This window comes from Pinus tabuliformis, chromosome 5_2 (assembly GCF_031772625.1).
Source record: "Pinus tabuliformis cultivar Carrire ecotype Pingquan chromosome 5_2, CPIR1, whole genome shotgun sequence".
Lineage (NCBI taxonomy): Eukaryota > Viridiplantae > Streptophyta > Pinopsida > Pinales > Pinaceae > Pinus > Pinus tabuliformis.
Genome location: NC_142306.1, coordinates 141,856,897 through 141,875,801, shown reverse-complemented (window position 1 = coordinate 141,875,801; position 18,905 = coordinate 141,856,897). Strand labels below are relative to the sequence as shown.

At 35.4% G+C, this 18,905-nt stretch overlaps 1 pseudogene; it reads left to right on the top strand.

The window, feature by feature from the left end:
* LOC149157911 (pathogen-related protein pseudogene) overlaps window positions 1-8,867 on the top strand; it is a 37,617-nt pseudogene extending 28,750 nt beyond the window's left edge.
* Window positions 8,868-18,905: the final 10,038 nt, after the last annotated feature.

The window sequence follows — 18,905 nt, the reverse complement described above, 5'->3', positions numbered from 1 at the left end:
GTTAATAAATATAATGAATTAGGTTTTTTTTTTTTTTTTTTTTTTCAGGGAATTAGATATATGTAGACATAAATTTATTCATATATCAAATATAGAACGTTATAAGTTATATAAAAGAAATTCACATAACAGAAGTTTTATACTGAATCAATTCATTTTTATGAGTATTTCTATATATAATTGGTCTCTTTATATAACAATAAGGGTCTATAACAACTATATAGTAATTATATATTCAATTTAGACATATTCATTAACATGCTCAATAATATCTTTATGATAACTTAACTTTATCCTTTGAAATCCTCATCCATAAATTCTTTGTGTATCATCATGTTTGATTCATGCATAAATTTTTACCTCAAAGTTATTAAACTTCGTACTTTAGATGTATTTATAGTTATAATTATGAATTATGTTTTCATATTCTCACTTAATTAATACTACTCTTCAAATTTTTTCAACTATATTGTTTATCTTTAATTTCCAAAATTGTTATCTTTAACCTTCTTCAATTTTATTCTAATATATTTTTATTCTTACAAAATGTAAAACTATATTTACTTAAAATACATATAAAAAATTATCATCAACTAATATATAGACAAACAACTTTATCAATTTACCAAACATAAAACCCTTTATTAAATATAATTATATTATATATTCTATAATCTATACATGAAACTCATGGCAATATATATAATCCATATATTATCCTATGGAACTCATGGCAATATATATAATCCATATATTAAGGTTTTATTAAATATAATCATATTATATATTCTATAATCTATACATGAAACTCATGGCAATATATAATCCATATATTATCTTTGATGTTTCCTTGTCTCATTTTGAAGATATAAAAATCTATTGAGAATGATAAATGCATTACTAAATATTGAAAATCTTATACATCAACGTCTGCATGTTAAATTATCAAAGCTTTTCAAATAATCCCTTTACTTTTTTATAAGTCAAAATACTTATACTGACAACCTCTTCCATTTTATAAATTAAAAAAAATTCATAACTTTATAGTATTAATAATTATAATACCATTAATACTCTATCAATCAATTAAAAAATCATCATTTTATAAATCCTTAATATTTTATATGACATTATGATATATACTAAATATTAAAGTCCATTCTCTATTAAATATTAAATGCTTTAACGTGTTAACTCTGCAAATTCAATTTTAAAAAAAAAAAAAAACAAACAAACAAACTTACTTTCAAACTTTCTATATTTTTAATAACTCTAATATAAATAATATTATATTTTATAAATTATTTAGGAATACAAATTATTTGAGAATTTATAATTATATCGAAGATGTTTTTAAGATAGGTTTGGTTTGGCAGATTTAACTAATAGTAGAGGTTCACTTTCTTCTTCTTTTATCCAACAATTTTTTAATATGTGGCAAAACACGACAATTAGAAAGTTTCAAATTAATTATGCTTTTTTGGACAAGATTTCACAGAGTGTGATTACTATTGGCGTAACTATGGCTATAATTGAGTATTTCATATTTTTAAACTCAAAATCATAAGTCAAATTGGGAAAGGCTCCAAAGTGTGATTACTATTGGCGTAACTATGGCTAAAATTAAATATTCGAGCGCCTTCAGTGACAACTGCAAGCCGATAAACCATTTTAAAGCCTACAATGTTGTTCAATATTTTTAATAACCAATGAAGATACACCTATTTTATCCCTTTCTAAGTCGTAATTTTCAAAACAAAATACATATTCAACCAACATTATTATTAATAACAAATTAGGATACGCATTACATGCATCTTTCACTGAATATTGTATTATCACTAAATCATGATCCATCCATTGAAACCACTTGTTATTTAATATCCATTAGTATCATAAATGGATGTTACCCCTAAGGACAAACAAAGTGCAACAATAGTCAAAATACTTAGTTACTCCTAGTTGTGCACAAGAGTGGCTAATCGTGGATGAGAATTAGAGGAGGGGAAGGGAGGAAGTGGAATAAGGGGTCTAAGAGGTCATTGCAATGCTGGGGTGGTCTTGTTGATTCTTTCTAATTTTGTTTGTAAGGAAAACCTTATAGTAGGAAACCATCTCACAAGGCACATACCTTCTTTTCTTGGATTTTTAAAGAATCAGAAGTTGTTCTTTTGGGTGAGAATTCCTTGTCCAAAGCAATTTCTCCAAAGATAGGCAGGTGCAGTGAGTTGAAAATTTTGGAATTGAATAGAAATTTTCTTGAGCGATCATTATGGTTAGCGTTGGTTCAACTACAGAGTCTACATGTGTTAACCCTTTCTGAGAATTTCATCACCAGTTCCATCCCTAAAGAAATTTCCAATTGCACAGAATTGACAGATTTCAAATTAGATACAAATAACCTCAATGGATCAATACCATCCGAGCTAGGTCGGTTGCAGAATCTCAAGTTGCTTCACTTGTTCAATAATTTGTTGAAGGGTTCCATCCCTAAAGAACTTGGTCATTGTTAGCAGTTGATAGAATTGAAGTTGAATACAAACCAACTAGAGAATTTGATATCATTTGAGCCGAGTCAATTGCAAAATATGGGGTTGCTCCCTTTGTTCAAAAATTCTCTCAATAGCTCTATTCCTAAAGATCTTAGCAATTGCACACAATTAAAAGAATTGGGGTTGAATACAAATCAACTGTAGGGATCGATACCATCTAAGCTTGATTAGTTGAAACATCTAAGCCTACTTCACTCGTTCGAAAATTTGCTCAGCGGTGGGGCTAGAGCCAGGAAGGAGGTCGCCATTGCCAGCCAGGAGGTGGTGGTCATTGTAAGCCGGTCCATTCACAGATGGGTCATAGCCAAGGGGTCGTTTTCATAGCCAGGAGGTGATAACTATTGGCAGTGATAGAAAGATGGATCTACTCATGGGAACCTTACGTGCATGAACCTATACTCAGTGAACTGTTCGACGTGATCTTTCCCCCTTGCCCAGTTCGACGTTCACTTTTGGGCGTAGGAGGGTTGTTGTCCCCACCTGTTGCAATACCCCGTGCCCTGGATGGAGATGGTTTTCCATTTTTGACCAGTTCGACGTTAACTGGAGGTTATTATATTTGTGTTACCAGTTCTCTTACCCCCCAGCCCTGGAGAGGAGGTAGTCAGTCAGTCAGTCAGTCAGGTGAGGCAGGTTAGGAGGCAGTGAGTTAGTCAGTAAGTTTGGATCTTTACCAATAGCACAAAGAAAGCCCAGTGTTACCAGTTATCAATACCCCTGCCCTGGAGGTAGGTTTTCGTGCCATGTGTGAACTAATTACTGTAAGCGATGATGGCAACAAGTAGCACCGGTTAGTTATTAATTGATTTCCACATTGGCTGAGTGAGCGGGGCCTACAGTTTTTGATGAGATTGGTGAGTACGTATAGTCATGGAAGTGGAACCTCCGCCTCCTCTCCTTATCAGTCGAGCCTGCTTACGCATCCTTATGCATGAAAGAATTATGATGTTGGTTCAACTGGTGCTTCTGGGACTGTCGGTTCAACTACTGGTAATGCTGGGGGGAATAAAGCTGCTTCAACCGCTTATAATGTGGGTTCAATAACTGGTTAGGCTGGGAATCCCGTTTTCACTGGTGCTTATAGGGCTGCTTGAAATGCCGGTTCAATTGGTGCTCCTGGGAATCCAGGTTCAACTGGTGCATATGGGAATGATATAATATGTGAATCTTCTGGTTCAACCGGTGCTTATGGGAATGAAGCCAGTTATATTGCTGATGGTGGGAATGCTCTTGGGAATGATGACCCCTTTATTGACGCTGGTTTCACTGGTTCAATTTATGTTGTTTGAACTGGTGTTGCTTGAAATGATTCTGGGAATGAGATTCTAATGAATCCTGCTGGTCCGACTGGTGCTGCTATAAATGCTTTGGGAGCTGATCCTGGAACTGAGGCTACTTTTGCTGAGCCTGGCTCATATGGTTCTAATGAAGCTGGAGATGACACTTATTCAACTGGTGTTGATGGGGATGCCAATGAAACTGGTGCTTCTGGGGATGCAGGGAATAATGCTTCCTCCATCCCTAAGGAGCTTCACAATTGTACACAGATTACAGATGAAGTTGAATACAAATCAATTACAAGGATCGATAGCATTTGAGTTGGGTCACTTGAAAAATCTACAATTGTTTCATTTGACTGAAAATGTGCTTAATGGCTCTATCCCCAAAGAACTTAGCTACTGTAAGAATATGAAAAAATTGAGGTTGAATACAATCATCACACGGGGACTACACCATCAGAATTGAGTCAATTACAAAATCTCAGGTTGCTTCACTTATTTGAAAATTCTCTCAATGGAACCATTCTTGTGGAGATTTCACAGCTAGAGAATCTAGAAGAAGTACTTATGTATAAGAACAACCTTGTGGAAAACATATCAGTAGTTGTTAGCAACTTGAAGCATCTTAAAAGATTGGATCTCCACCATGACCAACTCCAGGGGAAATCCCACCTCCATTAGGTGCAAATCAAATCAAGTAGATTGAAATTGACTTAACATGGAATCGATTCAGTGTCACATTGCCGACAATGGTATGTAATTTAGGCAAGCTAAAGGTTATTTCCATTGGAAACAACTTGCTCCAAGGATCTATTCCCCCCAAAATTGGCCAATGTCCTAGTTTGAAATGATTGATAATTAATAACAATAATCTCATTGGTGTTATACAGTGATATGAGGTTCAACGGTAAGTTTCTGGGATGTAACCCGCGAGATGAGGGTTCAAATCTCATTGAATATATATATGACCTTTTGTGTCTTGGCTAGAAGAGTAGGCGATCCCATAGCGGACGTCTGGGCTCTTGTTGAGGCATAAGTTTCCTGCTATTGTGCGGCTTTCAGGCGGTTGCACATAGCCTAGGTTTATAGTGGCAACCAGTTAGATTTGATCCTGGGTCTATTCAGGATAACTCTCACCAGTTACCGATTTTTCTAGATTTAAAAAAAAAAACAATAATCTCAGTGGTGTTATCCCATATTTTCTTATTTCAAAGCCTTTTATGATTTCTTAGGTAAATTTGAGTGGCAATCATCTGGAAGGAAAAATCATCTTGAGCCTGGGAAATTTAATAATCTCTGATATATAGACCTATCGATGAATAATTTGATGGGCAGCATACCAAGAGAATTTGGGCAGTTGTCAAATCTAGAAGTCCTGAAGTTATCCTCAAATCACCTCGATGGTTCTCTGCCCCCTTTAGGTAATTGCAAACAACTTCATTTCCTTGATTTGGGTTTTAACCTTTTGAATGGTTCAGTACCAGTTGAGCTCTCAAACATTACCAAACTGGAGCATCTTATTCTCTAGGGGAACCAACTGATTGGAAGCATTCCAAAGGTCTTCTTCAAGTTACAACAACTGCGAGAATTGAATCTTGGAGGAAACCAACTGGGAGATCTTATCCTTCCTGCACTCGGTAACCTTACAAGTCTGTTGATTACATTGAATTTGAGCATAAATAGATTTACTGGGTAGATTCCACCATAGTTAGGCAGTGTTAATAAGCTTAGAAGCCTCGATTTATCTTACAATAACCTAAGTGGACCTCTTCCATCTGTCATGGATGGTCTTGTTTCATTGAAAGTACTGAACATGTCCCATAATCACATAGAAGGACCCATGCCAAAGTCATGGTTGAACTTTCTAAACATGTCCCCTGCCTCATTCTTGGACAATTTAATACTGTGTTTTCCAGACAACACCCTTCACAAAACTCGTTGAAGAAATTAGAGCATCCAAACCCATTATGTGGCTCGGGAAACGAGTTGTTGACTTGGACGAGATCGATTTCCATCTTTACATAATATTTTCTTTATTAAAAATAAGAGCTTTAATGTTTAGTGATTTAATTTTTCAAAATAATGGAATTCCAAATTTGTTATTCCTTCGATGCACCTTTGTACCTTTAAAAACCATTGTTAATTTTATAAATAATGAATATTTTATATAAATTTATAATATATATTGATTTTATAGATACACTATATCAAATTATCAGAGGCAACCCATCGACCTTAAAATGAAATTTTATTTTACATATTTAAGAACTTTTGACATGTAGCACACAGTACGAATTTAAAAGCTTAAGCGTGATGTGCAAACTGCCTTTAAAATTCTATTCCTGTATGGCATTTCTATTTTGTATCAAATCACAATCCATGCAATGACGAGAGCATTGCAAAGCACTGATAGCACTAAATAGAATCCATGTTTGACTTTGACCATCAATCAGAATCCCATGTTTGAATTTCAATCCAAGAACTAATCTCCAAATTGAACATTTTTAAATTTAGAGTGGAATCCACTCTGTTAAATCTATCTACATCTCTACCTTGAGGGCGAGCCGCTGGAAGTCAATAAAATAATAGTAGCAGCCACTTTCCCATCCAAAGTCAATTTTCATACCGTTAAGGAACTGCCTCCTGCCTTTGAACAAGTCCGACGCTTTTGATTCAATGGGTGAGGATATAAAATATATTAAACTTCAATTAATACTTGGAGCATAATTTTTTCACAATTTACTAATCTCATAAAAACAAGAATAGTTTGAAATAATGTTTCTTTATTTTTCACAAAACTATGCTTATTTTGTTTATTTTTTTTCATTGGAATAAAAATTGCATTGATCTTGCTAAAATTTCTAACATTTATGTTTTTTATTAAGTTATAGAAAACAAAATGGATGTTTACATAATCTAAAATTAGTATTATAACATTGAGAATTGTAATTCTATTCATTCAATTTTCTACATCATTAAATCTTTATTCTTGTGTTTTTCATAATGATTTTTCCCTTTCTTTTTCATAATGATTTTTCCCTTTCTCGATTTTATATATCTTTATCTCACTCTTTCATTTCCTTCTTATTTTTTTAAGCAACATTGATATTAGTGTAATGATAAATTGAATAGCTCACATCTTGAAAATGCTTGGTAGTTCTCCTTTAATCTACCTTGAATATTAATTTCAAGATCAATGAGATGTATCATATATAATATTAGTAATATTTTTTAGAATTGAGATTCTTAAGAAAAATATGGAGAAGATATACTTTGAATGGGCTTCATGGTTAAAAATACATATTTCATTTTAAGAGCTAATAAATTCAAACCTAAAGTGGGGTTATGTATATTTCCTAAACTTTAGAAGGAGGTAGAATATGTACACCTTCATTGATTATGAAAGAAAGTGAAATCTAATGATATAATTTTTTCGAAAATCCCTACCAAATTTCACAATTCAGTTCAAACTTATTTTTTTCTACCAGTGGAAAAACTTATCATAACTCAGTTGTCAAACTAGTAGTGAGGACAACCATATTTGGTTGTTATATGAGAATGCAGGATGACTTGTCACTTTTATTCAAGGAAAACCATGATACCTGGAACAACGCATTGTGGTCTGTAATGGGGCAGACTTTCACTCATACCATATGCTTTTGGGTCTTGGGTTGTTAACTTGTTTCCTTACATCGAAGGAAGACAAGCTCTTAGTAAAGAAGAAGGAGTTTTATAACACACTTCAAGCCCTAACAATTCAATTCAAACTGACAATTCTAATAAATATCTACCATATTTTTGAAAAATACACTCAAAAATATAATTAAAAATGAGCCAAAATGTTTGACTAGTATATTTGATATAATTTTATATTGAAATTTAATCTATCTAATCATTAATTTCCTGGGTTTGAACGAGTACAACACTAATTTAATGAATTATGATTTTGATGACTTCACCATGATTCAACATGGTAAAGGAAAAAGCAATTTAGAAAGGGATTAGAGTGTAAACCATGAGAGGACCAGTTGACAAACCTACCCTATTTCTAGTTTGCTTGGCTTATAAATCTTGGCATGTGTCAATAATGGGAGCTCAAACATCCCCATCTCATCTTCTCTTATTTGACCAACCTATAAATTAGGATGTTTGCAGCATCTCATGACGAATTTGTCATAGCAACATTGGCACAAGTTGAATTGGATCCTTGACATCTTCATATGTATGGGGACGTGGAGAAGCATACAACATGGAGGCATGGAGCTCCACCCTCTTACAATCAGGTCAATGAGTTGTTTGAAGAAGGTCGAACTTAGGTTTGTGTTTTACAATCCAAATTTATTGTCTTCTATCATTAGCTTGTGAGGTTGATGAGATTTTACAGATCACTGAGCAATTAGATCCATATCTACAAGTATGGCCAAAAGGTTCTTTGAAAGAAATTGTTGAGAAGTTAGTGAAAACATGGGAGATGGAGTTGTCTCATAAGACAAAAATACAAAATTTCAAATCAATTGATCCTTCCATCTTTTCTATGAGTGTTAACGGTAATATTTCATATATATATATTGAGTCAAGTAATTAACATATAGACCTCACTAGCCTTAGTGTGTGGTTTGAAGAGACAAAGTAATAATAATAGAGGCATGCGCTTTTCCCTGTGAATTGTGAAATTGCAATAAGGCCTGTGTTATCAGGAAAATAGACCCTCGATATGGGAAGCTACAATGCACTCATTTAAACATATTTTCCCAAGGAATTTAAATACTACAAGACGTCCATGGAAATATTCGAGTCCTCTCATGATATATTTCGAACTTTGTTTCCCAGAGGTTTTGCTTGGGAAGTGGTTCAAGTGTATACAAGCCCCCCACTTGTAACATTCAAGTTCAAGCACTGGGCCATCATGGAAGGACCATTCAAAGGTCATAAACCAACATGAGCAACCTTGCAATTCATTGGAATTTCTATTTCTAAGGCAAGAACACTCTGCCCATACAGTGCCCAAAACAAACTCATCCTTAATGAATCCTAATATCCATTATTGTACCCAATCGCTACCAATGTAAGATACTCTTCCCACTTCTGTCAGTGATGCATAACATACATTTTCAACATGTCCTCTAAAATCCTATTGACCATCTTTGTTTTTCCATCTGTCTGCGGATGATAAGTTGTGCTAAAGGCTAACTCTGTACTCCATATTGCAAATAACTCTTTCTAGAACATGGAAGTGAACTTAGCATCCCTGTCTGACACAATTTTCTTCCAGAACATCATGCAACCTCACTATATATTTAATGAAGACCTTTGCTACATCACTAGTTGAATACTTAGACTTCACTAGAATGAAGTGTGTTACCTTTGTTAACATTCCAACCACAACCATGATGGAATCATGATGTCTAGATGTCCTCGGTAAACCTGTGATGAAATCCATAAAAATGACCTCCCATTTCCACTCTGGAATTGGAATTGGCTATAGTAAACCACTTGGATGCTTACAGTTTGCTTTTACCTATTGACAATGCAAACATCTAGCCACAAAATCTTCCACTTCCTTCTTCAGATTTAGCCAAGTAGAACTTCTTCACCATTGTCAATGTCTTACGATATCCCAGATGACCTGAATATGGATTAACATGAAATTCCCTCAATATAAGATTCTTGAGCTCATTGTTGTCTGGCACATAGATCTTGTTCCTAAACCTGATCAACCCATCTATCGTGAGATGATAATCCATATCCTGTTCACCTGTATCATATTGTAACATGTGCCTAAGTTCCTTATACCTGTCACCTTGTTGTCATGCCTATAACATCTGACCCTATAAATTTGTCCCATATGAACTCATAGTTGCTATATGATTTACCTACACTCTTCTGCCAAAGGAATCTACAACCTTATTTTCCTTTCCCTTAATGTACCTAATCTCGAAGTCAAAATCATTGATAGTTCCCAACCATCTATCTTGCCTAGAATTCAAATTCAGTCGGTCAAATAGGTATCTCAATCCACTATGATCACTCATCAAGATGAACTGCTTGCCAAGAAGATAGTGTCTCCACATCTTCAAATAATAGACGATCGATTCCGACTCATGATCATGTGTCACATAATTCTACTCGTGCTCATTCATTTTCCTTGATTCATAGCAAACTACATGTCCTTCCTTCATTAGGACTCCACCAAGTTCTCTCTTACAAGCATCTACACACACACCACAAACTCTTTATCCGGATCCACACTCTTTAGAACTAGAGCATTTGTCAACAATTGTTTCAACTCCTCAAAACTTGTTGCACATTCCTCTGTCCATTCAAATTTCTTCCCTTTTCACTGCAATTATGTAATAAGATATTCAATCCACGATAAGTTCCTAATGAACCTAATGTAGTAACCTGCTAACCCCATAAATGACCTTACCTCATCCACATTCCTAGGAGTTTCCCATTCCATGATAGCCCTTATATCTTCTGGATCTACTACTATACATTCCTTAGAAACAACATGCCCCAAGTAATGTACCATTGTCTGAAAGAAACTGCATTTGCTAAGTTTGGCATACAACTGATGCTCTCTTAGCAATCTCAATATTGTTGCTAAGTCTTCTGCATGCTCTTCCTCATTCTTAGAATATATCAAGATGTCATCAATGAATATTATCACAAACTTGTCCAAATAAGGATGCAACACAGTATTCATCAAGCACATAAAAATAGTTGGAGCATTAGTTAAACCAAAAGGAACTACATCAAACTCATAATGCCCATACCTGGTTCGGAAAGCAGTCTTATAGATGTCCTCTTCTTTGAAGTGTACCCAATGATAACTTGAGCTCAAATCAATCTTCGAGAACACTGTTGCTCCCTTCAACTAATCAAACAAGTCGTCAATCCTCAGCAACTAATAGATATTCTTGATGGTTATTTTGTTCAACTATCTATAGTTAATGCACAACTGGAGAGTACCATCCTTCTTCTTCATGAATAAAACTGGTGCACCCCAAAGCGATACACTTGGCCTAATGTATTCTTTGTCAAGAGTTTCCTTCAACTACAACTTCAATGCCACTAATTATGGAGTTCTCATCCTATAAGGTGCCTTTGATGTTGGTTTTTCCCTTGGTACCAACTTAATAGAAAAGTCAACTTCCTTATGAGGCGGAAAATCTGAAATATCTACAGGAAATACATCCTGAAAAAGTTGTAAAATTCGGTACCAATTCAATAGCTTTGCGTCCGCAACATCCTTACCTTTATCAATGGAAATATGCAATGCAAATAAAACACACCCTTTCCTGTGACTGTGCTTTTCTTGCATATTTGTAACCATCCTCACTGATGTAGCTTTCTTCTTACCCTATAAGATTATTTGTTCTCCATTGTCATTCAATCACTCAATAGCCTTGTCATAACACCTTAGTTCTATGAAGATACAACTAGTCCATACCCAAAAGCATATTGTATGATCCCAACAGAAGTACATTCAAGTGTGCTGATGTCGGAATACCATTCAACTCAAATGCACAAGATCTTACCCAATGATGAACCCTTTTGTTTTTACCTATATCCAACTTCACTAACCAATATTTTTCATATACTTATTTATTCAAAGCACACTTATCCACCAGGTCAAGGTTAACATAACAATAATTAGATCTAGAGCCAATCAAAATAGAAACAACTTGATCACAAAGCTTACCATCCATCTTGATAATAGATGTCTAGTGATCATCCTACTTGTTATCCAATGTTGCATAGATATGAGGAATGATATGTCCAACAGCCCCAAATGTTTGCGCTTCCTGTGAACTGTAGATATGAGGCCTACCATCCTCATACAACGATCAATCCTTCTTGAGATGCTCCTTGCCACATATCCAACATTGCAATTGTCTTTTACCCTCACCTTTATTCTGCTACCCTTCAAGCTATGACCCATGTCTCTGTCCAACCACATTAAACTTTTTGTAACGAACCACATTCTCTTTCTCACTTGCATCCTCGGGTCTTGTTCACTTTGGTGGCCACTTTGCCTTAGCTTTTTCTTTCCCTTTCCAACCTTGTTGAGACTTTGTCTTACACTTTGATTTCTCATAACAATGTTTCAACTTTCTGATGGCCTCCTCCAACGATCTAAGCTCATCAAAATCGATCATGTCTTTGAACACCATCGGCAACCCACTCATGAATCTCTGTATCTTTACCTTCTCCTCCTTCAAATAAAGCACATACCTCAACAACTCCAAGAATCTACTAGTATATTGCTCATCATTCATAGACCCCATCTTCAGCTCATAGAACTCCTTCGCCCTACCATCATAGTATATCTCACATAGATACTTCTTCTTGAAAAGTCTTTCAAACTCCCTCCAATTCAAGTCCTCTTCCCAAATTCCTCTAACATTCTTCACATATTCCCACCAAATGTTTTCTTTACCTTTAAGACTGAAGGTAGCTATCCTGGCTTTCATATTCTCTAAATAGTCATGTAATCTGAAGAACTTTTTCATCCGAAGCAACCAAGATTCTACATCTTGTGACTTCTTCATTTCTCCATCAAATGTAGGTGGCTTTGCTTTCTTAAACTCATCTCGAAAATAACCCTTGTCACTCCTACTATAAGGATGATAGCGATGATGACCATGACACATGTCTGAACCAAAACTAGAGTAATTCCCATGTCCACTACCTCTCCTATCAGGTCTGTCCAATAATTTTTCATCCTTGGTGGTATCATCAATTTATGATCTGTTTCCATCATGAGATCTTCTACTATATGCTCCATTAGTCTTGTCCTCCTGTCCATGATTGATCCTAAGTGGTCCTTGCCTTTTCAAGTCTAACAAACTCTAAAGGATAACTTCAAACTCTTGTGACTCAATGATTCTGTCATTATCTTCTTTACAACGTATTATTTATGCCTTCAAACTTCTCAAAGTGTCTTCTATGTGAAGGGAATACTCATCACCATGTTTCTCATCTGATCCATAGGGAGAATCTCTTGAACTGTAGTCTACCATTTTTCTAATCATATTTTAACTTCTTCTTCCTGCAAATATATCATGTTAGCTAAACCAAAATACAATCATAACCAACATACCTCAATATAGTTCAATGGAGGATATCTCGTCTGCAAAATCAATCCATATTAGCACAATACATGTATAATCGTAATCATAACAGTATATAAACAACATCTCAATCATCATCCCAGTTACCATGCATGATGCCACAACTATAACACCAACTAGACACAATGCATGAATAACCACATATAGACACTGACATGCATAACAAATGCATATACAATTGACATGCATTCATGACAACACATCCCAACAACAACATAAACACTTTTACATAAAAACACAACCGCAAAAATGACCATCATCATCCATACACATCAAGCACATATAAAATCTACATGCATGCATGACAACCACATTCCGCCCATCCATTCCAAGGGGTGAACCATGCTCTGAGACCACTCTGTGGTATCAGATATTTCCCAAAGAGAATGGAAACCAAACACCACCCAAAGAGAACGGAACCCACTTTGATACCACTCTATAACACCCCCCTTCCACATTTACCCAAGCTAACTGAACTGTCGAGGTAAACATGTGACGAAGAGTTACTATGATATGATTCAACCTCCTATATCACCTTAAGGAAGTGGAATCGACAAACCAAATCCAAATTGACCTTCCTCAGGAGCTACAAGACCCTCGGAGGCTAACTAACCACTCTAGATGCCCAAACCCTGAGTTAACTTGCTTTTAACTGGATTAGACCCCAAATTTCTCCCATGATAATCCCTTGATGTGACTGTAACCCTCCAATCACTCCCACAACAAGGCGTCCATTAGATTGCAGTCTTTTTCAAGCAGTTTTGTGTCAGGGACCCTAAAATCTAAGCCACCTTTTCAGGGCTAAGACTCAAGCCTCTACCCAGAACTTAATGAAACACTCATAAGTGATAATTAACAAGAAGACAAGGCCTCGAATGAAAAACTTGAACAAGTACCTGACCCGAATCATCCTAACCATGACAAGCATTTCGTTAAACACATCATGAACATGTAATGTGCATGTCATAAATACACCTCTGAACATAGGAATTCGATACTTATCTAAGAATTTGGTATGATGCCCTCTCACAATAGTTGCATTATCATCTATTAATTCATTCATTCATTAACATTTCATCTACTAACCAAAACATGATGAGTTTCATAACTCAAATCTGTCATAAACCATGCTCATAACTAGCATATAACCAGAGAAATATCAATGATAGAAAAACCATTAAAGCCACATAATAACAAGTACATTTACACATGATACATAAGAGGAAAAGAACTCTTATTAACACATGATACGATGCAACCAATTTAGGGACTTCCACATATCACCTATAGGTATTAACCCTGTATAGAAATTACTTGCAAACGAATTCTTAAAAAAAATAGAAAATATACAATAACGAGAAACACAAAACAAATACACAGATATTTTTCCCTTTATCTCAAAACCGGGACTACCAGATTGATTTTTTACTATATTCCTTTCAATGTTACAATACATATGTATGCATGTCGAAGCATTCATAAACCCCAATCCATTAACCCTGGATTAGAACATAATCGTAGTTCCCTTGACTGGATCTACAAAATACCATGGGAAGAAAACCATCATGCCCAAAACCATGTGCAAAACCCATGCAAAAACCATAGGTAGGTTCGGCCACCTAATCTAGGGTCCAAATAAAATTCTCAGGGTGCTAACCCAGACCCTATGCAGGGGGGCTACTACCCCCTTGAAACCCCTCGATAGGGAGGGCTATGCACGGTGCAACGAACAATGAATAAGGGGGTCCTATCGCCCCCTTGAAACCCCGCAATAGGGGGGGCTGCATCTGACGCAACGAATAAGGGGGCCTATCGCCCCCCCTATAACCCACCCCCCCCCCCCCCCATGCGACTAGTCATAGAAGGAATATATCACACACCCAACACCACTCGACCATATATTAGGATGAACCAAATCTTTCTTTCAACCAATCACCCTCGTACCATATTCCAAGCATGACTGTGGAACACGCAACAAAACCAACCAGGGCTTCTTCAGGCTTTGCCGTGTATCCTGCCATTATTGGTCAAGGGATTCCTAGGTTCGAAACCCTCATTTATACATCCAGACTCTACCGTGTATCCCCATATATTGGTTAAGGGATTCCTAGGCCCAAACAATAAACATACACTACCAGGATTTACGACAAGCCCATTGTTGGGTCAAAAACAGGGATGCAAATTAGAGTTTCATTTACTATCAACCCGGGTAAGTAAAACTTCGAGGAACATCCACTGTATGTGGACTTAGAGACAAACTAGACTAAGCTAGGTGAAGAAATGCCAAAGCTCCCTTACAGGAGGTTTTTCATTGGGAACTCCAACATCTATTTAGCCATTTAACAAAATGAAATTAATAAATTAAAAGACATTGTGATAAGTGTAAGAAATATTAAAGCTCCCTTACATGAGTCTTCTCATTAATATTTCTAATCATCTTAATCAACAAAACCTAATTCTGATTGATTACATGAAATATTAAAGCTCTCTTACAAGAGACTATTTATTTATATCTCAGCATATAAATAAAAAACTTAAACTAATGAAATCAAACATTAAATAATAAATCAGATTTATTGAAGGAAACATTAATACTTTCTTACGAAAGGTCATTCGTTAATATTTCAAACATATGAACCTAATAATTTAATCTAATTAAATTCACAAACAAACATAAAATAAAAGCCTATCAAAATAAAAGTGTACTTGCTAGGCAATGGGGATCCTTCCAAGGATTCACAAGCACACCAAAAGAGAAGTCAAATGTAGAAGATCAAAGAAGCTCTGTTTTATTCATCATCAATTGCAAATTGCAATTACAACCATTACAATGATTCTCCAAATCTAACTTCTCATTACCAACCTATAAGATACTAAGATTACAAATGAAGGGCTATGTTCTAAAATTATAAAAATTAAGATTACAAATGAAGGAGATTATACTCCTATTTATACAAAAGATATGATAACAAACTCATAAATGTAAATCCACTATTCCCTCCTTTGATCTGGATTTCTCAACCAATGGTGACACATAACCCTATCCTCCATGATCTCCTCCATGAGGTCCATGATCTTCTCCATGAGGCCCATGATCTCCTCAAATTCGAATTTGAACATAAAGTGCCACATAAATATGCCTTGGAAGCTTCCTTTGTACCTACACATGTCAACAAACTCATTCTAATTGTTAAGAATAAGTATATGGATATTATTTTCTAAATTTTAACCACAAATTCACTTAAAAATACTAAGAATTAATAATGTTTTGGAAAACACAAGGATAACCCATATAATGATGAAGGTGAAGCTAATGTGATGACATGGTGGTGGAATAGAGGTGAGAAAATGTGTGAATGGAGAGAAAGTGGACGTTGAATGGAGTGAAAGTGGATGTATTTTAAGGATAATTCTTAGGCCCAACACCCACCATATACCGTTAAGGGATCACTAGGCCCTAACAAAACATGGGTGCCTTCAGATCTCTCCACCCAAACAATGAGGAATTTTCCTATCTCCACCCATAGGATTTACTGTGTATCCCATCATTTACCGGTCAAGGGATTCTTAGGCCTTTGGGAATTTTCCTGAGACCACCCCACTCAGTTTCGAAACCATCAGGCAATCTAGCCCATCCAAGTAAAAGAACCCCACCACACCATGGTTATCTAGAAATGGAAAGGCAAGGCTGAAACCATTGTCACACCTGGAAAAACCCATGCCAATGACAACAAGAGAACCAAATACGCACATGTATGTACCATGCATGCCAAAACTAGCAAGGAAATCATACATTTAACTCTATACTTGCAAGTAATCCCAATGTAGCCACTTGATCCAACTCTTCCTTGCTTGATCTTTGATTCCCTTTTCTTTCTTTTCCTTCCTTTGTTTTCATTTCTCCAATGTTATAATTTTCCAAGATTGCTCTAAGTGTGCAAGAGTATGAGAGAGTTAGAGAATAGAGAGAGAGCTCCGAAATTGAACTCAAAAAAGGTTGTGAACTGATCCTCATAAGCCTTTAATGAGGCCTCTATTTTCTTCATTTTCCATTCTTTTCCTTCATTTTCCTTCTCACACGCAACATGTGACCTTTCACCTTCCTTTTCTCCTAATTTCCTTTATTTTCATAAACAAAATGTTGATTAATGCCTCTTCCCTTTTCAAAGCCTTTGCCATTGCCAATTTCCCCTAGCCATAATAAACCAAATGAACACCTGCTAAGATGTTTCACCCAACATTCAGCTTGGAATACATGTCCCATGACCTTGGTCTTCTTTTTCCTGTATTAAGTTTATTACATGGATTTTTAACCCATGGTTATTACACTTTCTCAACCAACTAGGGTTTACAATAATTTAGCTACATACCCTAGAACAAAGAAAAAAAATATTTTTGAAACCCTAATAGAGCTTATATGAAAATAAATAATTATATGTGCCTTTTATCATTCTTACCTTTGCAAGTGACTTCCTTTCAAGGATAAAGTTCTACCTTCTTTAGTTCTGCCTTCAAAGATGACAAGTCAAGGTGTTCTTTCTTAAGTAGATTGACTCCTTACTTCTTATATCTCTAATAAGACACTTAATCTTATGCTCAGAACAAGTGTTTTAGTGGCAATTCGCATCATATAGCAAAGACTATTATTACACCATCTATGCAAGGTAACTTCCATGGTGACTGTCACATTTATCGATCATTGAGGTTGCATCTATTTATTATACTACCAAATGAGCCAATAGAACCATTGTAAATTCACTATGTTGGTTGAATGTCACCATTGTTGTAGTTATGTCAAAGCCAAATTCTTTATTGTTAGGCAAGGTCAAATGTATTTATGTGCAAGGAGTCAGATTATCATGTGGAAGCATTGTACTTCACTTTCTTTCTACACAGGATTCTCAGATCCTTTCTAAGATGATAGCTTCACTACAGGTCTTCCAACTAGGCCTTAAATGCTTTTAGGCAAACTTAGACTAGGTGTGTTCTTTTCGCTAGCTATGAGAGCTAACTTTGGTTTACAAAATATATGACTTGATCACCTATGCACAGAATTCGAATCTCTGAGGTGACTTGCACAAAATGTTGTAGGTTTAGGTCTAAAAGACAATTTTGAGACTGTAAACTTTGAACACAGAACTTCGCTCTTTATCACAAGAGACTAGACCTTGTTAAGGCATATTATATAGTCTTTAGGTTCTCCAAATGATGCTACTCGAATCCTCTTTTGGGCTAGGTCTGCAATCCAATTTCAGAGGTATGTACTTTTAAATGTGCCCATAAATTTGTTCTTATAATTTGTCTATCCTTCTAGGGAACCCAACTTTTAAATTCTTACAAGCATTGATCTTCTAGCTGCTTTTTTTTTCCTTTTTACTCCTTTGCCTTAGCTCTGATACCATGTTAGAAAATCATAAAGGCAGAAATATTTTCTTATCTTTGATAACCAATTGTGATGTTCATGGAAAATTTTAAGAACCCCCCCTAAATTTATAAATATAATAAATGGGCGAATCTCCATGGTATATAGGAAAAATGGAAGGCGATTTTATCAATAATATAATATGTATATATAATTTTTTGGCGAATCTCTCACCAGGCATGGCGAATATTTTCCTCAATTATAAAATCTTGTAAGATATTGGCGAGTCTTTCACTAAATAATAAAACTTTAGCATAGGCTACATGTTGGTTTAATTCCCCCATTTAAATAGGCTACATTCCAGGTGAATACCATGGGTCAATACCATGTGCCATTTTGGTGAATACCATGGGTCAATACCATGTGCCATTTTTATTTTTATTAATTCTAATATTAGGGTTAATAATGGTTTTTTGCATGGTATTAATAACAATCTAGTCCATGGTATTTGTCCCATAGTATTTTGGCCATAGGTTTCACCTAAATATAACCCATTTTTTGAGTGTTCGTAAAT